Below are 23,185 nucleotides of genomic sequence, written 5' to 3' on the forward strand. Positions count from 1 at the left end.
ACAGCCCACCCAGAGACAGTCCACAGGCACCCAGAACCAGTGGTTAGGGAGCACCATCAGTTACAATAACTCGCTTTGCTCCTACTGCTCAAAACCCTGTAGTGAAGAGAGACTGTACTCACATCCGGGGGTCTGTCCTCCCCATTCTACATGGTATTCTGTTGCTGGATAATTGCTGTCAATTCTTTCCTGGAGAGATCATTAGCTTCCTAGGGTTGTCACGCCCAGTGGGTCTGCAACGATTTACTCGCCTGTTTCCCTTGAGCTTCCTCTGCCAACTCTGGCCAAATCACATCTAAAAGCTTATTAAGACATCCACTCAGCTCACAATGTCTTGTGGCTTCCTAGTCTGCTCGTCACAGCTTCTGAAAGTCTTGGGTCTTCAGGTCTTGTCGAACTGCTCCCTTCTGCCGGCAGAGGACCTGTAACGCTGCCCTATCAAGAGTCAGGGAATAATTCACAAATGGGCGGAATGCTTTTGAATGTTGCTCAGATGACAGAGAGACGAAGTTTGCATTCTGGCAGCAGTAATACCAGGAGAAGAGATGAATGTGCATGTTGTAAGGGAGGGAGAATGCAGGTAGGGTCAAAACCTGTAATGAACTGCCTTTATGTTAACAGGGAACAGCAGAGATCCAGACATTGCACCCTCCTCGGCAGAGAGTTCCAGCACTGTGACTGCAGCAGTACAGCAGTCAAGGGGCTGGGAGAGCAGCTGTTTCAATGTTTGTAAGCCCAGAGTTTGTCTCACAAACGCTCCTCTAAACAGAGTCTCAGTGGGGCGGGGGAAGGGAGGAGATAGGGAGAAAAGCTGTCAAGTTTTGATCAAGTGCTGTCAATGGCCCTAACCATCACAGGGATGTCCTCCAGACCACTTGTTGAAGCAACAGAAAACTAACTCCCCAACTAGAGCAGTCATAGAAAGGAAGAGGGTTTTCATTTTGACTTGAGCCATATTACCACTTTTTCCTTATTTTGAAAGCCAGAATTGTTGGCCCTGAAGATGGGAACATTACTTTCAATGCAAACCCTCCAAGCACCCTCCCTGCTCAAGGCCTTGCCCCCATTTCCTTGAGGGTAGCAGCTCTTATGGGCAAGAGGCTGGGATTCTGCTTTGGCCATTATCTGGCTTATACCAAGGGGAGAATAGCCAGACTCAGGGCAGTGCATTACAGAGAGACTGAATTCCACTGGGCAGACAAAGTGCCGGTAGAATGATAAGCTTTTTTTTTTTTTTTCTTTTTTAAAGATTTTATTTATTTGACAGAGAGAGACACAGTGAGAGAGGGAACACAAGTAGGGGGAGTGGGAGAGGGAGAAGCAGGTTTCCCACTGAGCAGGGAGCCCGATGTGGGGCTCGATCCCAGGACCCTGGGACCATGACCTGAGCTGAAGGCAGACGCTTAACGACTGAGCCACCCAGGCGCCCCGAAAAGCTTATTTTTAATACATAACAATCGTACTGGTTTATCCAAAAGTGATCACTGCTGGGACACTGCCATCATGGACTCCCAAGTGAGGTTAGAACAGGGAGCAATGTGACTCTCTCCCTACCTTAAAGAAACTGACCCTGATAGGTCTTAATGAAGCCCCAAAGGCCAGGTGCCAAATGGGAAATGTAAACCTAATGTGACAAGTATAAAGAAAGGAGTGGTTACTTTTCTCAAAACTTCTGGGACATTTCCTTTTTCTGAGACTAGTACCCCACAGAATATTATCAATGAGGACAGTACAACCCTAGCTGTTCACAGAGCCTGGGGTCCCCAGATGCTATCTGCCAAAGACAGGGACAACAGCGGCAGAACACCCTTTTGAGCAAGCCCATGACTCATTTTACACACCTCACTATTGCAAAGAAACACATATGCTTATTTCTGGAGCCACGTGAAGTACAGTACTTCTGAATCTGACAGTTACTGAATCGTTGAAATAATCCCCTCAGCAGGAGACATACAGAGGCTTTTGCAGCAAAGGCTGAGTGACATCTGGAAACCTGTGACATACTCTACCATCAAGAAAAGCTGTTAACACATATAAAAATAGTATCAGAGGCCTAAGAATATCACTGAATAAAGTTATGATTGACAGAAAGCTTGTGGTATAGAGACCTCTTCTTTTTACATGGGACGATGGTCACTTGTAGACTGCCCAGCACTGCTAGATCACCAGAGCCTCCAAACTGGGGCTACCAAAATCACATATACTGATACCCACATGCTCAAAATCCACACCAAGTCATCGCCGAGCCTTCTTTACCTAGACAAGGCGATTATGCCCTCATCTGTGTTCTTACAGTTTTCTATAAGCTCCTGTTATGGGCTGAGTTGTGTTCCCCTCCCCCAGATTCATATGTTGAGGCCATGATCCTCAGTGTGACTATTTGGAAAGAGTGCCTTTAGGAGGTAAATAAGATAAAGTGAGGTCATAAGGGTGGGGCCCTGATCTGATAGGATTAGTGTTTTTATAAGCGAGACATCAAAGAAAGTCCCTCCCCCTACTCTAATCACTCTCCTATCTGCCCCCCCCACCACGCCCATTCTCAGAGGAAAGGCCATATGAAGACATAGCAAGAAACTGGCCCCCTATAAGCCAAGAAGAAAGTCCTTACTGAAAACCAAACCCTGCTGGACCTTGATCTTGGACTTCCAGCCTTGAGAACTGTGAGAAAATAAATTTCTATTATTTAAGCCACTCAGTCTATGGTATCTTGTTCTGGCAGCCTGAACTAAGACAGTTCCCCTCACACGTAATTGCTGGCATGGGCTCAAGGTTGATTTTCCTGCTTAGACTAAACTCCTTGAGTACAGGAACCCTGTTTTGGTTATCTTATATTCCAGTGCCTGGCTTGGTTCCTGGAATACTGTTAGCCTTTAATGTCTGTTAAGTGGATGATAGAAAAACTAAAAACTAATTGCTTTTTCTAGTCATTAACTGTCTTCAGAAGCCTGTGGATCTCATGAGAAAAAGAGGAAGTAAGTCTCTACCAAGTCAGCAAACCTTTTTCTTCTTCCCCCACAGATGAGGCAGGCTATGGCTCCTGAACCCCCACGAGATAATAAATGGATGTAGTCATTCTCCTCTCTCCCTCCCTCCTCAAAATAGAGGACCACCGCTCCGGGGAGAAGAGTTACCAATCTGTAGACAGACCCTACCCAGTGCCGCACGTCCGTCAGCACCGCAAGCATTGGACAGCACCACAGCCACTCAAGAATTTTCTTTTCGCTACCCTCAATCCCTGTTGGGTAAAACCACAAATGCTAAAGACAAACCAAAACAAACAATGCCAAATTATAAGAAAACCAATCCCCACACAATAATCTACCTTCCATGCATACACTTCTTCCACCCACTTCTTAAATCTGCTTTGATCAGGCTTCTTTCTGCCCCCCCCCATTTTCCCACTAAGCTGTTTGTTGTTGATGTTGTACTGTACTATGCATTTATTGAAGAGATGGGCACAAAGAAAGACAGAAACCGGGAGAGGGAGCTTTCTTGCTTAGTGTGCTAGGCGTGAAAGGAATCAGCAAAGTTCTCACAGAGAAGGGTAGGTGTGGGGTGATTGGTGGAGGATGTGTATGATTTTGTTAGCTAGAGAAAGGGAGAGGAAATAGGCAGAAGAAACAGCAAGAGCAAAAAGGCAGAGTAGCCTGGAAGTGCATGTCATGAGTGGGAAAGACAAGCAAAGAGACTGTTGCACCTGAAGCTTGTAATACATGGGTGATGACCCAGAGATCACGTTGCAAAGTTGGGCTGTGAAAAAAATTTCATATCATGCCAAAGACATTAGTTTGTATCTTGCATTTGTGATGGGGAGCTCTAGAAGTTGGTAAGCACAAGAGAAACGAGTCATATTTTTACTCAACTTAGAATTCAAGATTTCCAAGAACTGGATTAATTATAATTATGGGTTCATGTTACACTTTGAAGATTGTACGCACATGGCTTTCTTTCTCATTCTTCCTTTGTATATCTCTTCTTTTATTCCTTCCGTTCCTCTTTCCTCCTTTCTTTTTATTTTAATCAATAGATCTTATTTTTTAGATCAGTTTTAGGTTTACAGAAAACTGAGCAGAAAGTACAAAGGGTTTCCACGTACCCCACCCACCCCCAGCCAGTTTCCCCTATTATTAACATTTTGCATTGGTGTGGAAAATTTGTTACAATTGATGAGTCAATACTGATACATCATTATTAACTAAAGTCCATTAAAAGTTTACATTAGGGTTCCTTCTTTGTGTTGTATAGTTCTGTGGGTTTGGACAAATGTATAATGAGGTGTATGCACGATTACAGTATCACACAGAATAGTTTCACAGGCCTAATGCTCCACCTGTTTATCCCTCCCTCCCCCCCAACTCCTGGCAACCACTGGACTTAATACTATCTTTATAGTTTTGCCTTTCCCAGAAAGTCATGTAGTTGGAATCATACAGTGTATAACCTTTTCAGTTGGCTTCTTTCACTTAGTAATATGCATTTAAGGTTCCTCCATGTCTTTTCATGGCTTGATAGCTCATTTTTGTTAACACTAAATAATATTCCATTCTACAGATGTACCACAGTTTGTTTATCCACTCACCTATCAAAGGATATATTCATTGCTTCCAAGTTTTAGCAATTATGAATAAAGCTGCTATAAACATTCATGTGCAGGTTTTTGTGTGTCATACTTTTTTATCTCATTTGGGTAAATACTAAGGAATACCACTGCTAAATCATATGTTAGGAAAATGTTTAGCTTTACAAGAAACTGCTATACCGTCTTCCAAAATGGCTATAATACTTTGCATTCCCACCAGCTGATTTTACATTGACCTAATTGCCAAATGCAGTGGTAACTTCCAGTTCTTACCTTATGTGCTTTCTCTGTTGCATTAGGCACTGCTACCATTCCTTCACCACACTTCCTTCTCCTCTGGTCTCTGTGGCCTAATCTCTCCTCATTCTCCTACCACCCCTTGAACTGTTTCTTTTTCTCATTCAAGGGCTCTTCATTCCCTGGTCCCTTAAATGTTGCAGGTGCCTCAGATTCTATCCCTGACTGCCTTCTCCGCTCATCTTCTTCTCTAGAAAATCTGTTACCCACCTCCCCAACCCCTGCTGCTGCTGACATGCCCCTCTGCTGCCTAGATACAGACTTCTTTAGCCTCAATCACTTTCTCTGAAGCTCCATATTTTAAGCACCCGCCCATTTAAAGACATCGTACTTGGATATCCCCTATCAACATGTTCAGAACCAAATTATCATCCTTCTTTCAAACCCATTCCTTTTCCTATGTCCCCATTTTGGGGAGCGGCTCCACCTTTCATCTATCTGCCTATTTCCCTAATCTGGAACTCCTCCCAATTCTCTGATTCTCCTTCCCCCACCCTTACATTCCATAAATTACCAAATCCTCCTGATTTGAGACAGTAATACACAGGGTTTAAAAATGAGAGTTTTGAGGGGTGCCTGGGCGGTGCAGTCAGTTAAATGACTGACTCTTGGTTTCAGCTCAGGACGTAATCTCAGGGTCGTGAGATCAAGCCCTGCATCTGGCTCCATGCTCAGTGTGGAGTCGGCTTGGGATTCCCTCTCCCTCTCCTTCTGCCCTTCTCGTTTGTGCTCACATGCTCTCTCTAACAAATAAAGTAAATAAATCTTTTAAAAAATGAGAGTTTTGAGGTCAGATTCCTGGGGCTCAAACCCCAGCTCTGCCACTTACTTTTTGGGCAAGTTTCTAATGACTCTAAGCCTGTTTTCTCATGGTGTAAAATAGAGTAACAGTTCTTACCTCATTGGGTTGTTGCAAAGATGAAATGAATTAATACACACACTGTACAATGTCTGGCACATAGAAAGTGCTCAGTAAATATAAGCACAGCTGTATGGTTGGTACTTAAATGTTCCTTGTTCTGTTCTCTCTTCTCTAGCTGCATGGCCACTGCTTTGATTGAGGATGTCATCATTTCTTACCTCAACTATCGCAGTGGCCTCCAACTAGATGCTAATGATGTTTCCTGAAATTCTGCTTGTGATTATCTAAACTTGGAAATTGGGATAAGAAAGGTGAAGTAGTTTTCAGCTTGTGTAAGGGAATCTGCTGCTGCAGATGAGTTTTTACCAAGGGAAAAGTAGGCCAGACTAATGTTCAGGATTCTGACAGTGAGTGTGCTTTGGCTCAAAATGCAATAAAAGATAACTTTGAAGAAGTCAATATAACCTGCCCAGATAGTTGTTAGGATTTATTAAACTTGACCCTCAGGAAAGATAGAGCCATTGAGCCAACAGTATTAAATTCTCTCTCCTCTGACTGGGCCTTAGAAGATCACTGTGCCAGTAAGAGAGAAGTTCCCCCTTCTGATGTGTCAGTGTTAGAGGAAGGAGAGTAATGAGAAACTTCTCCAGTTTGTTTCAAGATGGCAAAAATGGAGTAGACAGATGAGCTGCAATGCAGGAGAAGTCATTACTTCTATCTGTCAATCAATAGTCTGCTAGGTTGTGGCACTTATGTCTTTGGGGCCAATTATTTTGCCTTTGTCTATGGACCTCTCATCCTCTGTGCTTCTAGCCAAAGAGCCTTTTATGACCAGATCATATGGGGGCTATGGAGACTGCTAATCACAGGAAAGAAGTTCAAGTGCAGAAGCTGCCTCCCACAGTAGTCTCCCTGTCTCAAGTCCTCCCCACCCCCTCCCCACCTCAGTATATGTGATCACTCTCAGAATGCCTTTTCACAACAAATGTGATCATGCTTCCCCTTTGCTTATAAACCTCAGTGACTCACGTTCCCCCAGAACAAAGTCCAGCGAGACACAAATCCACACATGGCCCAGTCTTACCTCTATTTCCAACCACCTGCTCTGCTGACATCCCACCCACCCATTCTGCACCCTGGCTTCGCCACACAGGTACTCAGAACCTTAAAAGCACCACCCTGCCCTTTTTGCTTACAATGCTCTTTAGATCTTTTCCAAACTCCTTCTCATCCTTCAAACCTGATTCAAAGTGCCCTTCTCTCAGATGATTCCTCCAATGCTACTCCATCCTCCAGGTTCCTAAGGCCCAAATCCCAAGGACCCTGAGCTCAAATCCCAGCTTGACTACTTATGTTGGGCAGTGTATTTAATAAATCTAGGTTCATTTCCTCATGTATAAAATAGGAAGAATAACAGTTTTTACCCATTGGGTTGCCACAATCATCAAATGAGGCTAATACAAAATAATGTAACTTTTAAATCTCACTGTAAGTATTTACCAAACTGGACTGCAACTGTGTGATGTCAGTATTCTTGGCCTCTCCTCCTCCCTTCTGACTAAAAAGCCTTCTCCATTCAGCAGCTCTTCTAAGGACACTGTCCCAGAGAGGCTCCTGGGCTTTAGGATGCAGAATCAGGGGGCAGTCAGCAGAGAAAGGAAAGGCAAAGGTTGACTTGTCAAGGGAGGCCAAGCTAATCCGTATAACAAAGAGCTGGGAGAGTGAGCAAGTAGTGCCATGCAGAAAGGAGGATGGAACAAGAGCTTCTGGAGAGTGGTGGTAAACAATAGGCTTCTAAACATTGTGGAACATGAGAGAATTAGGGAGAGAAAAGGGGATATGAAAATGTCACTGAGAGTTTGTGAATTCAGTTTCCTTTAATTTTTTAAGAGCAACAAGTAAAGATTACTACTTTCTAAAAAATTACTTTTGGTCTTTGGATTATGATTATTTGAAGATGTCCATACAAATACTAGACCACAAGAGATTGAAATTCTTTGGGGTTACCCTTGTTTACAATGTCTTGGCTCTCAGACTCAGCTTCTCTAGTACAGGGGCTGTGTCTCATTCCTTTCTGTAAATCCAATGCAAGCACACAGCCTGGTATATGGCTTATGAGAATACATACTTGCTGAACAAATAAACATATCTATGCTTATACAACTGGATCATAGACTCCCATGAGCAAGTCAATGATCTTATTTTTCCATGGGTCCAAATAAATCATTGAATGCTGCAGAGAGTTGAATGGTGGCCCCCAAAAAGGTATGTCCATGTCCTAATCCCCAGAGCCTGAGTGTTAAATTATATGACGAAAGATATATTATGTTAAGGATCCTGAGAACAGCGGTTATCCTGGATTATCTGGGTGGGTCCTAAATGCAAGCACGTGAATCCTTAGAAGAAAAACAGAGGGAGTTTTAAGACAGAAGAGGAGGGCGTGTGACCCCAGAGGCAGAGATTAGAGTGATGAGGCCACACGCCACCTGGACCCATCAGAGGACAGATGAGGAAAGGGAGAATTATCCCCAAGAGCCCCCACAGGGAGTACAGCCCAGCTGACACCTTGATTTCAGACTTCTGGCCTCCAGAATGTGAGAGAATAACTTCCTATTGTTTTAAGCCATCGAGTTTATGGTGATTTGTTACAGTAGCCACAGGAAAATCACACAAATGCCTTATACATAATGGATGTTCAATAACTCTTTGTCAATTACCTGTCAGGGGTCACTTCCAATCACAAGCTGTGCTTCCTTTTCAAAGTCACTCACCCACACTTGCATGGCCAAGAGCCAGGACTCTACTATGTCACTTCAACACTTGTGATGCTGTTGTAACCAAGGGATCCTTCACTACTGTCTCAGGAACAGTCAGGTTCCAGGGGCTAAGTGTCTACTGACTACATATTCCAGTAGAATGTTCTTCACTCATTCCTTCAGGAAGGAGACGGTACAGTAGGGAAGCACTTGATAATGAATTGGAGGGTGGAGAGCCACCCTCACTGGGGTCTCTCCAGCTGGCCGCCAACTCAGGCTGAGTACTCAACGGTTGACCTGCAGGAAACACTGCTGAACTGAAAGACAGCCATGTTAGATTTTCAGTTCCCAATTGTGAACCACAGTACTCACACACGCACACACGTGCATACACACACCCCAATCATAAAGTTGCTTTGCCAGCCAAGAATTAAGTGAATGCAACCCTGCAGACATAGTTTCAAATATGGTAAAAGGAAGTCTGAGATTAACATGAGTGTCTACTCAGAAGTAAAAATCCCAAGTGCCTACTCACAGTGACTTGCCACTATAATTTCGGCATTTTTTTCCCCACTATGTTCCTCAGGGAACAGAGGCCTTCTCTCAAAGGCTTTCTCTCAAAGCTTCTCTCAAAGCTGGAGGTCTCCCAGTTGGCAAGGCCATGACCCTTGTAGGAGACCACTCACACACAGAGATTGCTTCTACTTATCAAAGTCTGCTATGTGGTCTTCCAGAAATTATTGTTTTTAAGTCTGTGGACCCAGATTTCCTATGAGTGATCCCATTTTGATCAATTGTTCTGTCAATGAAGTATTAACATAATATCCATCTGATACTACGATAGAGACTATGATGCATGTCACCCCTCCCTCCCAACTCCCATTTACCCTAATCCACATGACTTTCTGCAATAGCTTTTTCAAAATCTCCAACTTTCAGCAAGCATGACTGGGTTAGATGTGATTTGATAGTAGTACTGTCCATCACCCACAAAAGGAGACATCCAGTGTTCTGGAAATGCTGGTACTACATCAACTGTTTCTATGCCACTGTTTGCAAAAGACTATACACACATGGATTTCCCATCTCAATTCCCTTTTAAGAGTGGTTGAGGTAGAAGTAGGTAGAATCAAGGGGAGAAGATTAGTTAAACACTCCACCCAGAGTGTGCTTCATGACTTTGGGCAAGTTATATAACTTTCTTGGGCTTTAATGTCCTCATCTGTAAAATGGGGATAATAATGGTAGCTACTGGCTTCATCAGACAGCTAAAAGAATTACCTGTGGGTGTAGATGACAAGCATAGCACCTGGCACAGAGTAAGCACTCAGGAAAAAGAAAAATTGGGGGAGGGGGCAGCGAAGCAAGGGTTATTGAGCAATAGCAAAGTGATAGTACAAAGCTCCCAAGGAGGGAGGGGACCCAAAGGGGTTGCCCAGCACTCAGGAAATATTAATTGTGCACGTGCACATGTATAAAGTCATCCAGAAGCTAAATTCTTCAATTAGATTTCCAAATCCTTCCTATCATTTAATCCTTCCATCTTTTCTTTATAGTTCCCAAGGGCTGCCCCAGGGAGAGCTTGGTCCCTTGGCCTTACTCAAAACACAGCATGACACAGCATTTGGCTTCAGCACAGAACTTTGCTGGGATCAAGTGTCCCTGGAGGAGGGGAATTAGGACTTCAAGTAGAGCTGGCCATCAAGGAGGCTCTGCAGCCTCTCCCCATACTCGGGCCATCAAATACCGACAATCAGACATGTGCATGCTTGGAAAGATGGACCCTGACCTGGCAGACTCTGCATCCCAGGAAGGTGAGGACCTATTTATTAGGTGGAGGGCAAGCTTCAGGGGAATGCTCAGCCAGAAGTCAGCTCTCCTCACATTCAGCCTCTCTCTACCCATGGTTATTTCCCAGCTCAGACTTTCTCTCAAACTGGTTATTGTTCAAATTTTAAGTTTCAGTCATAGATTAACCATGAGCAAATTTGGTCCAAATTCTTTTGATAATAATTATATCACATGACAAACACATGCAGTTGTCACCAGCATCAGTTATGGTTCATTATTTGAAATTAAAATTCTACCACATCTTTACAAGAACAAGAGGTTCCTATAGTGAAGGCTGCAGGAACAGAAATGACACCGACCTTGAATTGCTTATTATATGCCCAAATTAGCGCCAGAGATATTTATCCCCAAGAGTTTTAAACAATCTTAAAATAATTAGGTCTCTCAGGAATTTCTCATTATTATCATAGTCAAATTATTTCCACAATGAAAATATATTTAATTAGTTGAGTTTCAGCAGTCTTCAGGAGACAGGGTCAACCTGAGAAATTACAAAGCAGGAGACCCTCTGTGTAAAGTCCCAGGTGAAGCCTGTGCCCTCCATCTTCTGATTGTTTTCTCACAGAATGAGGCTGTGATTCTCTTCAGCAAAGGGTGTGTCTGGATTCGCTATGATAACTGAAGCTTTCATTCCCAAGCTTCCATCGATCTTCTTTGGGACTCGGTCCTTGGGAAGAATCCAGACCCCCTCCAGCCTTTCTCTGTGGGAGAGGGGCTTCCTCCCCAAACCCTGGGCAAGGACAGTTCCATGTGTTTTCCGCCTTTGGGCAGATCGCCTCTTTGATGGTCATTTATATCTAGCCCAATGTCCAAACAAATAGCGTGGTGGGAAGAGGGCAATAGAAAAAAAGGAGAAAGGGGAGGAATGCTGGAGGAAGGACAACATGAAAAGACAATTAGCAAACCAGAGGGAGGATGCAGCTACTGACAAGAAGAAGGGGGTGGGGGTGGCCACACTAAAATGCAATCCCTTCCAATCCCCACCCCTCCCCAAACTAGAAATATTCCACCCAGCTGAATCTCTGCTCACTGGGGGATTTTTTTTAAAGGTTTTATTTATTCATTTGACAGAGAGAGCAAGAAAGAGCACAAGCAGGGGGAGCAGCAGAGGGAGAGGGAGAAGCAGGCTCCCCGCTGAGCAGGGAGCCCGATGACATGGGGCTCAGTTCCAGGACCCTGGGATCATGACCTGAGTTGAAGGCAGATACCCAACCGACTGAGCCACCCAGGAACCCGGGGATTTGTTAAATTAATTGCAGGGATTCCTTCTGATAGAATTATGTATTATAGGGATGCCTGTAATACATATGTGTATGTGTATATAGCCATTCTTTCTTTTTAAAATTTAAAATATACAGAGAAGTGTACAAATAAGTGTATAGTGTGTTGAACTTTCAGAAACAGAACAGACCTGTGTAACTAGCATCTCGGTCAACAAAACAGATCACCAGTATCCCAGAAACCCCCCTCATGCACGTCTAATTCTACCTTCACCCCCAAGAGTAACCACTCTCCTGATTTTTAACATCATGGATCCATTTTGCCTATTTTTGAAAGTTTTTTGAATAGACTCAAATAGGATGGATGTATCCATGTATCCTTTTCTGCCTGGCTTCTTTCATTCCACATTTTATTTGTGAAATTCATCCATACTGTTGCTTATAGTCTACTCCAATCATTCGCATGGCTATGTAGTGTTCCATTGTATGAATTTCTACAATTCATTTACCCATTCTTCTATTGATGGGCTTTTGAGTGGTTTTATATTTTGTGTACTGAAAATAGTGTGGCTATGAACATTCTTACATGCATATCTTTTCGTGAAGACACATATGCCATGTCTACCTAGGAGTGGAATTGTTGGGTCATAGGCATGCATAAGTATGTTCAAATTTAGCAGATGTTTCTATGCATATTTCTCACAATCACATGTATCTATGGGTCTGTGTGAATCATATAAGGCACATGAGAGTCCCAGGGCAGGAGTGCTGGGTACTGGGTTTCTGTCTATTCCTTATGACTCTGAGAGGTCATCTGTGCCTTCAAAAAGTCATGTAAGAGGAACAAATCTTTAACTCTAGTTCGCTTTTGTTATTTTTTTATAAATATGTTACAGAGCAAAAGAACTATCACTGCCTGAATATCATTAACTGAAAAATTGCTGGCAGACAAGGCTGACCCCGGACAGCACAGCCCTCTGCTCTAGGTCAAGAGCAGCCTTGCCCCCTTCCACCAAAGAAGTGACTCAACTCCACCCATGGGCCCATATCAAATGCCCAATGGATGGAAAGAAGAGAACACCAAGAACAGCATTTCATTAGTTCATGACTAGTTTTTATCAAATTAGTCTTAAAAAGCAGTTGGATGTATTCCAATGATGAGAGATGAAAATGGAAATGGAAGCATAATTATTACTATGTAAATCATATGCTTGCCGGCCCACACACTGAGACTCAGGATCACACTGCTTTATAAAACACTGCATGCCACTAGACAATTTTATGAAAATGATAACAAAGCTCCAAAGGATGATAGTGTCTGGCAGAGTGACCACACATAGAAAGTGCCCAATAAACTGTTATTGATGTTAAGGTTCACAGAAATAGTAGAAACTGGCTCCTAGAAAATGCACCTTTGACATCCCCGGAATACGCTCATCAACTATTTCTATTAGACCCACTAAAGAACATAACTTCTATATAATATATAAGGAGTTACACAGTGAGGCTTCCTTTTTAGTCAAACGGGGGAAATCCTGCCATAAAAGAAGACATATCGACAAGCAGAAAAACAGGGATGGTAAGAGTTGTGTCCAGAGTTCCCGAGGATAAGCTGTCAGGCAGCTGCTGCCAGGGAGCCCTTGTCTGCTGAGAATCAGCTGAGCAGGATGTCCCCTGCCCAACTCCCCCAGGGCCTGGGAACAAGACACCATGCTTGATGGTTTCCCACCTTACCCCTTCGTCCTCAGGTATGGGCAAACACATTATTAACACTGGGGCTACATGCCAAAGAGGCAGGTCCCATCAGCATGCCTCCGAAACTGCTCAGCATGCAGCTCCCCAGAGCTGGCAGGAGGAGGGTTGTGATAATGCTGGTTTCCCATCTCCGAGATCCACCTCTTGCCAGAACAACCCTTGTTGTTGCCTTGTAAGTTGAGTGGTTTTTTACAACTCCCTTGTAAGTTGCCCCCTCCACCTGCCTCAATTTGTTGCTGGAACGCATCCTATGTAATCCCCCAAATAACAAGTTGTAACAGGATCTTTCTAGTTATCAGTTTTAGCAATGCCAACGGTACTCCATAAATCAGAAATTTCCTTGAAAGTAATATTTCAGGGGTGACAGTTCAAAATTTAACCTATAATTACTAAGGACTGAAGAAAGACTGACTGCAGGGGGTATTCCTTTAATGGTCCTTGGGACTGCTCCTCTTGGTGAATGTCAATCACAGTGAGAAAAGATCCTACATAATAAGGGCTTCCTTCTGTTGTTTCTTTTCTTTTTCTTTCTTTTTTTCTTCCTTTCTTTCTCTCTCTTTCTTTTTTTGCTTTTACTTTTTCCTAATTGTAGTTTGATGCAATTTTAAGAATTATCACACTGCTTTCAGCTTTTTTAAAATAGTGGGGGTTTTTTTGTTTTTAAAGATTTTATTTTTGACAGAGAGAGCGTACAAGCAGGGGAAGCAGCAAGCAGAGGGAGAGTTCGGAGAAGGAGGCTTTTGCTGAGCAGGGAGCCCGATGTGCGGCTCAATCCCAGGACCAGGAGATCATGACCTGAGCTGAAGGCAGACGCTTAACCATCTGAGCCACCCAGGCGCCCCTAAAATGGTGTTTTAAAAACATCATTGGCTTGCTGTACTGTTCCTTTCTCAGAAATTATTTACATATGTATAAATTATTTGCATATGTATGAGTTATTTACATATGTATAAAATACTGACTAGTATTACCTCCCTTAAATTTTCATGGCTTTGTTGGGTGTCAACATAGCTGCTAAAAATCACTTGGTTAACATTAGAGTCAGATAAATTTAGGATCCACTCCTTACTGGTTATTTAACCAGTAGAAGCTACTTAACTTCTCTGTCAGCTGCTTCCTTTGTAAAATGGACATATTATCTATTTGTGATAGAATGATGATGAACATTAAATAAGATAGTGTGAAATAAGATAATAGAAACATTGTTATAGAAATAAGATAATGAATCTAGAGCGTACATAGATACCAGCTTTTAGTAACGACTATTATTAATGCTATTACAGGATCAGACAACCAAGTTTGACTCTGGTTCAATATTGCTTTCCTCAAGAGTTAGTCCATCTTTTAGGATTTGAGGCACTTGGAAGAACCTGGCCTCCGTGAACCCTGTGAATGTATCTGTCACACAGGAAGTTCTGGGTTTAAATGATGTATTTTTCTGATCTCACCTTGTCATATTAAGTCTCGTGGAGACCCCTGTTTCGGCCACTTGTGTGTACCCCTTCATCATTCTCTTGACTTCACCTTGTCAGCCACTGCTGCTCCAACCAGAACTACTGACCATAGACCTACACAGCACCTCACCTGGGAGGCAGTTTGTTTGACACCACGGAGTGGGACTCCCTCAGGACACCTCTTGGCATGACCTACAGGTGGGGAAAGTTTACACAGATGGAGCCACCCTGCGACTTGCCATAGGGACATTTTGCAGACAAGTTCCAGAATCCTGAATTTCCAAGTTCCCCCTGAACTTTCTGAACCCCCAAAGCAACTTTTACTTGCTAGAGGAGAGCTGCCTCTTCTTGCCTAGAGACCAAAGACCTCACCTGAGGCAACTGCCTCATAAGGTGATGCTCCCCTTCCTCAAAATCCACCCACCCTAGCCGATAATTAGGGTCAGGTCTCAGCACCACTCTGTGAGGAAACAGAGTCCCTGCTCTTGCAGGAACTAGCTTCAAAGTGAAGGACTTCCAGTTTCCACTGTTCTGTACTGATGGAACCGAAGGAACACATGGGTGAGGGAGGGTCAATGGGAAGAATGTCCGGCTAGACTGATGAGAATGTATCAACACAAAAGGACTCCCTTGTAAGTTGTGGCTTAGTATCTGGCACAGACACCTGAAGCTGGCATGGCTCCTTGAAGCCTGGGCACAATAATGGCCTATAGAGACTAATAGACATGCTGGGACAGCATTGGGAGAATATTGAGGGAGGAGTCAAAAGGCAAAAAGGTGGGTGTGCTAGACTGGATTTATTATAAGAGAACCAAAGAACTCTCTATCTGAACATGATCTCAGGAAGGCCAAGAGTTCACTTCCTTCACTAAAGGGATAAGGGTACTAGTGAGGGGGATGGCATCATGGAGAAGTCCAGTGGTTCTGTTCTCTGTTGACTGGAGTGGCCTGATGGCTGCCATAGTATAAGGCTCTTTTGAATTAATGGGAGATGACAGGATTCCAAAATAGCAGAGGCCAGGCTGTGACAACTAACCATCAGAGGCTAGGCGGATATGAATACCATGATTGCCAACAAGGCCTCAGGGGCAAACAAGGCCCTTTGGCCATTAGGAAGGAATCTGTGGCAAAGCTGACTGGCCATGGGCAAGATGGGAAGACAACTGACTAGGATATTACTTGACTTGCATAAAAAAAGACTAATCTGAGATCAGAAGGCTGATATCAGCTGCTGTAATTCAAAGGTTTAAAGGCCACTGGCTGAGAAGAGACTAGGTCTTCTCCAGGAAGAACCCTGCAATACTACCACACAGCTCATAGGATAAAGATTTCATTGATCCTTCTACAAAAGGACCTGGATCCACTTACTAGGATTGTTGGCACTGGGAAAAGTGGAATGCCAGATTTTTCATGTTGGCTATGGGTCTAAGCTGACTCTGATCCCACAGAACCAAAATGGTAGTTCTCCAATTGAAGCAGAGGCTTATGGAGTCCAGGTGATCAAGTTGTCACCATGTCTACTTCATAGTGGGTCCACAGAAGCATCCTGTGGTTATTTCATAGAGATACCTAGAAACTGGCAGAACCCACATAATGGTTCCCTGTGGAAGAGTCAGGATACTCTCTCTGTAGAATAGGAAGATATATAGATGTTATTTTTCTTATATCTGTAAAGCAAAACATAGTAATTTGTTCCTGGAGTAACCGTTGAGAGTCTGAAAAAGTAAAGTCAAAGGCAGTATATATTCCTTTACGAGACTGTATGAGGGAACATTCACATTACCTTTGCCTTTTGTCGTGTCTGATATTCCTTACATGTCCATGATATTTAGTGACCTAAATGTTGTCCAGTGTCAAGCAAGCTGAGTGTAAGATACCATAAAAAGTCCACGAAAAATACATGCTTGGCAATTTGAGATTCAACAGTTAGAAGATACTCATTTGGGCAAATAAAATCCCCACTCTCCCTACAAAGTTACCATTTTTTAATGAGGAGAAATACAAATTTGTTAGACAAATAGGAAGAAAAAAAATGACACCAACTTCTGAAATTATAATTAAAAGCTATAATTAGGAATGCCTGCAGTTCATTTTTAACTTTATAGGGGAAGCTGGTGGAGTGAAGTGGTTTAGCACTGAATTACTTACACTGATGATCTTAAATAATTTTAGGTGTTAGAGCTGATCCAAACAATGACACACACAAAAATTCTTAAGTTTAAAGAACCACATCCTACTCTTATTTACTCCTTATTTGCCTCCACAGTGCTTTGCACAAAGTAGATACTCATTAAACACTTAGTGAGACAAAAAATCCTAAACTTTCTATAGACCCACCAAAAGATCAATAATAGTCAAAGCAATCTTGAAAAGCAAAGCTGGAGGCATCAGAATTCTGGACTTCAAGTTATATTTCAAAGCTGTAGTAATCAAAACAGTATGGTACTGGCACAAAAAGACACACAGATCAACAGAACAGAATAGAAACTCCAGAAATAAACCTGCAATTATATGGTCAATTAGTCTTCAAAAAGCAGACAAGAATATGCAATGGGAAAAAAGACAATCTCTTCAACAAATGGTGTTGGGAAAACTGGACAGCAACATGCAAAAGAATGAAATTGGACCACTTTCTTATATCATACATAGTATTATCATACACAAAAATGAACTCAAAATAGATTAAAGACCTAAATGTGAGACCTGAAACCATAAAAACCCTAAAAGAGCACAGGCAAAAACTTCTTTGACATAAGGCACAGCAACTTCTTTTTAGATATGGCTCCTGAGGCAAGGAAAACAAAAGCAAAAATAAACTATTGGGACTACATCAAAATAAAAATCTTCCGTGCAGAAGGAAACAATTAACAAAACTAAAATGCAACCTACTGAATGGGAGAAGATATATGCAAATGACTATCTGACAAAGGGTTAGTATTCAAAATATATAAAGAACTTTTAGAACACTCAAAAAAAAATGAATAATCCAACTGAAAATGAACAGAAGACTTGAACAAACATTTCTCCAAAGAAGTCATCCAGTAGACCAATAGACACATGAAAAGATGCTCATCATCACTTATCATCAGGGAAATGCAAATCCAAACTACAATGAGATATCACCTCACGCCTGTCAGAATGGCTAAAATCAACAACACAAGAAACAACAGGTGTTGGCAAGGATGTGGAGAAAAAGGAACACTCATGCACTGTTGATGGGAATGCAAACTTGTGCAGCCACTGTAGAAAACAGTATGGAGGTTCCCCAAAAAGTTAAAAACAGAACTACCTTATGATTCAGCAATCGCACCACTGGATATTTATCCAAAGAACACAAAAACACCAATTCAAAGAGACACATGCACCCCAATGTTGTTTTGGTTTTTTTTAAGATTTTATTTATTTATTTGACAGAGACAGACACAGCGGGAGAGGGAACACAAGCAGGGGGAGTGAAGAGGGAGAAGCAGGGTTCCTGCGGAGCAGGGAGCCCGATGCGGGGCTCAATTCCAGGACCCTGGGATCATGACCTGAGCCAAAGGCAGATGCTTAACGACTGAGCCACCCAGGTGCCCCCACCCCAATGTTTATAGCAGCATTATCTACAGTACCCAAATTACGAAAACAGCCCAAGTGTCCATGGATTGATGAATGGATAAAGAAGTGGTAAATATATACAATGGAATATTATTCAGCCATAAAAAGAATGAAATCTTGCCATTTGCAACAACATGGATAGAGTTAGAAAGTATAATGCTAAGCAAAATAAGTCAGTCAGAGAAAGACAAATACCATATGATTTCATTCATATGTGGAATTTAAGAAACAAACAAGCAAAGGGAAAAAATTAAGAAAGAGAGACAAAGCAAGAAACAGACCCTTAATTATAGAGAACAAACTGATGGTTATCAGAGAGGAGGTGGGCAGAGGGATGGGTTAAATAAGTGATGGAGATTAAGGAGTGCACTTGTTGTGATGAGCACCAAGTGATATATGGAAGTGTTGAATCACTATATTGTATGCCTGAAGCTGATATAACACTGCATGTGAAATAACTGGAATTAAAATAAAAACTTAAGAAAAAAAACAGTTGGTGAAAGCTATCTCTCTATGACAAGAGACCACTAGAAAAGCAGCACCAGGTACAAGGACTCTTGAGAGTGTCAAAAGGATTTTGTGTCCTATATTATTCATGCCTACTATGCCTCAGGGTGATCAAACAGTTGATGAGATGAAGTTTCTCTTTGTAGAAGTATTTCATAGTACAGAAGCACAGAGATAAATGAAGGAGGAATGACAGAACATAACCACTGTACATTGCCTAATGAATTAATGGATCTTGGCAATCAACAGGTAATAACATCACAGAGAGAGACAGCAGCAACTAGACATTGTATACCTCCCCACAGAAGTACATAACACCAACTGTTCCTCCCACCCCCAAAAAAGAACCTGAGTCTGATCAAGCTTCTAGGAGCTCTAACTACCAATTTATAGGAAATACAAGGAAGAGAGGCACATGTTAAAGGACACTAAGGGAATGCTTTTTTTTTTTTTTAGATTTTATTTATTTATTTTGAGAGAGAGTGAGAGAGAGAGAGTACATGAGAGGGGGGAGGGTCAGAGGGAGAAGCGGACTTCCTGCTGAGCAGGGAGCCTGATGCGGGACTCGATCCTGGAACTCCAGGATCATGATCTGAGCCAAAGGCAGTCGCTTAACCAATTGAGCCACCCAGGCACCCCGGGAATGCTTTCTTCTAATTTGACTTTTTATTTCTAACCTGTCTCAGTTTTTAAAACTATATTTGTAAATATAATAAAAATGCATTACCAGAAAAAAATTTTAATGCACAAAATACAAGTCCCAATTTTTTATTTATAGGTTAAAAAAAACATAAAATAAGGAGAAAAGAATTAGGAAAGCTATGCACTTTATTCTTTGAAAATGTGTATATAGGCAATAAAAAATTGTTATTACACTCCCAACTTTCTGTCATTCTGCAGTCACAGCTAAATAAGGCTATGAACAAAGTAGCAATTCTTCATATTAAATGCTTACCTACACACTCTAAATGAACACTATGTATACCACCAGGTGTTTGGGGCACCTGGGTGGCTCAGTGGCTAAGCCTCTGCCTTTAGCTCAGATTGTGGTCCCAGGGTTCTGGGACTGAGCCCCACATCGGGCTCCCTGCTCAGCGGGGAGCCTGCTTCTCCCTCTCCCAGTCCCCCTGCTTGAGTTGTCTCTCCGTGTCAAGTGACTAAATAAAATCTTTTTTAAAAAAAGTTTTTATTTTTATTTTTTTTAAGATTTTATTTATTTATTTATTTGAGAGAGAGAATGAGAGAGAGAAAGCACATGAGATGGGGGAGGGTCAGAGGGAGAAGCAGACTCCCTGCTGAGCAGGGAGCCCAATGTGGGACTCAATCCCGGGACTCCAGGATCATGACCTGAGCCGAAGGCAGTCACTTAACCAACTGAGCTACCCAAGCACCCCGCCCAAAAAAAGTTTTTAATGTTTAAAATCAGCTTGCTTCAAAGTTATTAACCAGTGTGACTTAAATTGGATTAAGGATAACACTACTTACTGAGGATATTTATATGAATTGTTTCAATGTTTAATAACAATCACAGTTGAGAAAACAGACTCACAAAGGTATGCTTACAGGAATGGAAGAACAGATTTTAGAGTAACTTTAGCAAATTCAGGATATTTACTTTTTAATTTTTATCTAAAATGAAGCAAGAGAAGTTGCATTTTCAAAATCTATCTTCAATCTATAGTAGCCAATTCTAGTAATTTGTCATATAAGGTTAAATTTAAATTATCTTTCAATGAAAGAAATGGACTTCTAGATTCATGAATCTTCTCTATATGGATTTTCTTTCAATGGACAATTAAATTCAAAATGCTTGATCAAATTCAAAAGATGTCTGGTGGTCATTGTTTTATATGTAGAATGTCACACATGGATATTGTTCACTGATAGTGGTTGTAATTATGGAATATGTCATAACAATCAATTGAAACTCTGTTCTTCCAAGCTTTTATTTCCCTTTTGATCTTATTTGCCCTTGAAAAACATGTTGCTTTTCTTCTTTGCACAAAATTATTAAGATGATTAAAATACCAAAATATCAGAGAAATTCACATTTTTAAAGAGTTGCAACCAAACTGGCTGCTTATCTTGAGGAACACTAAGAGTTCTCACATTGACAGAATGTTTTCCCTCAAAAACCATCACACTTCTGTTTGCCATAACTAATGTTTATGATCAGCTTCCACTTATCATATAATAAAGACAATAATCTCGAACCTGGCAGGTTAGCCTTTATGTAAATTCATAACTTTTCATATATCGCAAAGCCTACGGTTTAATTCTGCTGACATGTTTTTTAAAAAGATTTTTATTTATTCATTTGAGAGAGAGCATGAGTGGTGGGGGGAGAGGCAGAGGGAGAGGGAGAAGCAGACTCCCCACGGAGCAGGGAGCCCAATGCGAGGCTCTATCCCAGGACCCTAAGATCATGACCGGAGCCAAAGGCAGATGCTTACCCGACTGAGCCAACCAGGCGCCCCTCTGCTGACATGTTTTCATAGCCAAGACATTTGTGATGAAGGAAGCAGCAGATTTATTTACTTTCTTACACAAGTTTTCTTCATCTTCATAATTATGCTAGAAAGTTTTCTTATCACTCTAGCTTCAGCATTAGAACGGCCTCATACACAAAATTTAAATCCAAACCACATTTGCTGATAATACTCATGTACCTGGGTGTTATAGCAATGTCTCACTGCTATAATAATTTCTATACTTGTCACAAACCAGCACCAGACTACGCTGAAAAACACTGCTCTGTAAGACAAATTACCTGATTTCTTCAACATCAACAAAAAACTGCAGAAAATAAAAAAGAGATGGAGGAGAAACCTAAAGACTAAGAAAGACTTAAAAGACAGCCAATTGTTATATACAGCCTCTTGGATTCCAGTGAAAAGAAACTTAAAAATTTATGTGACAGTGAGAAAAATGTGAATAATTACTAAATATTTTACAATATCAAGGAGTGATTAATTTTTGAATGTGTGATAAAGATGCTGCAGTTATTTACTTTAGAAGAGGGCTTTTAGAGATACAAAATGATATATTCACAGATGAAATAACATGCTGTCTGGATTTGTCCAAAGTAACCCAGTTTTGGAGGAGAGGAGTATAGATGAAATATGATTGGCCATACTCTGAAAATTGTGAAACCAAGGGGATTTGTACAGGTCCATTGTGCTTTTCTTTCTACTTTTATATGTATTAAAATGTTTCATAATAAAACTTTTTTTAAGTGGTCAAGAAAATGCCCAGTGACCAAAGCTAGTATGAAAAACTGGTATTTTATTCTTGATCTACAGACATTTAAAAAAATAGTAGGACATATTTACAAATTATCCAGGCCATGGATAATGGTTAGTGCACTGGTTGATTCACAGAAGACCCATAGCTCTGAGACACCCCTGGTCCTTACTTTAAGCTTGTTTTGGGTAACTCTTAATCTTTTAAAACTCAGGTCTCTTATGGTGTTTTCTCGGTATTACAGCCAGTCTAGAAGATTTTGTTAAAGTTTTTTTTATTCCTTTGTATTACAAACATAGATATCTAGAAATATGTTTTTTAAAACTCTTCAGGGGGTACCTACATGGCTCAGTCGGTTAAGCGTCTGACTCTTGATTTTGGCTCAGGTCATGCTCTCAGGGTTGTGAGATTGAGCCCCATGTGGGGCTCTGCACTCAGCAGGGAATCTGCTCTGCCTCTGCCTCCCCCCGCCCCCATCTACCCTCCCTCTCTCTGTCTCTTCAAATACATCCTCTTCTCTATTAAAAATCACCATTCCAGGAGACTCAGTAAGGTTCAAACTGCCCCCGATTCAAACCATCTTCAGAAACATCCTCTCTAAGCTTGAACTGAGGAAGTGTAGTTTACCTCCACTCTGTTCTACCTAACAACTAATAACACCAACCGCTCCCCTTCCCTCCCTCCTCACTGCCTCTCCCATGCCCCTCCCTCCTTGTTTCCCAAGAAGTTGGTTTCTCCCTTCAATGCCCAAACCTAACATTTATTCCCTTGAAAGCACAACTTTAGCTTTGAAGCCAAATAAATTCAGCTCTCACAGATCATGTGCCCTCATGTTTGAATCTCCTGGGTGTTTATATTACATTCTTAGTCGCACCACTTTTTACTAATCCATATTTAAGTTATTTAACAAAGATATCCAGCTTCTTTGGCCTAGTCAGGCCCTCAGAGCAGATTAAACTCCCTTGCAGACCACAGTCTAAATACTAGTACATTGTTCATTTTATTTAGTCATCTAAACACTTAGAATCGGAAATGAACATGGATTTTAGTTGAAGAAGAATCAC

At 41.7% G+C, this 23,185-nt stretch overlaps 1 protein-coding gene across 6 annotated transcripts in view; it reads right to left on the reverse strand.

Moving 5' to 3' along the window:
• The window catches only part of ANKRD6 (ankyrin repeat domain 6), a 183,292-nt gene that overhangs the window by 71,917 nt on the left and 88,190 nt on the right, over window positions 1-23,185 (reverse strand). The window contains exon 1 of one of the 6 annotated variants that reach the window (XM_027601233.1): window positions 123-318. The exons of the other annotated variants lie outside the window; for them this stretch is intronic. The gene's annotated coding sequence lies outside the window, so the exon portion shown is untranslated. Of the gene's footprint in view, window positions 1-122; window positions 319-23,185 lie in introns of those variants that run through there. 6 annotated transcript variants of the gene reach the window in all.

This window comes from Zalophus californianus, chromosome 7 (genome assembly GCF_009762305.2).
Source record: "Zalophus californianus isolate mZalCal1 chromosome 7, mZalCal1.pri.v2, whole genome shotgun sequence".
In the NCBI taxonomy this organism is placed as follows: domain Eukaryota; kingdom Metazoa; phylum Chordata; class Mammalia; order Carnivora; family Otariidae; genus Zalophus; species Zalophus californianus.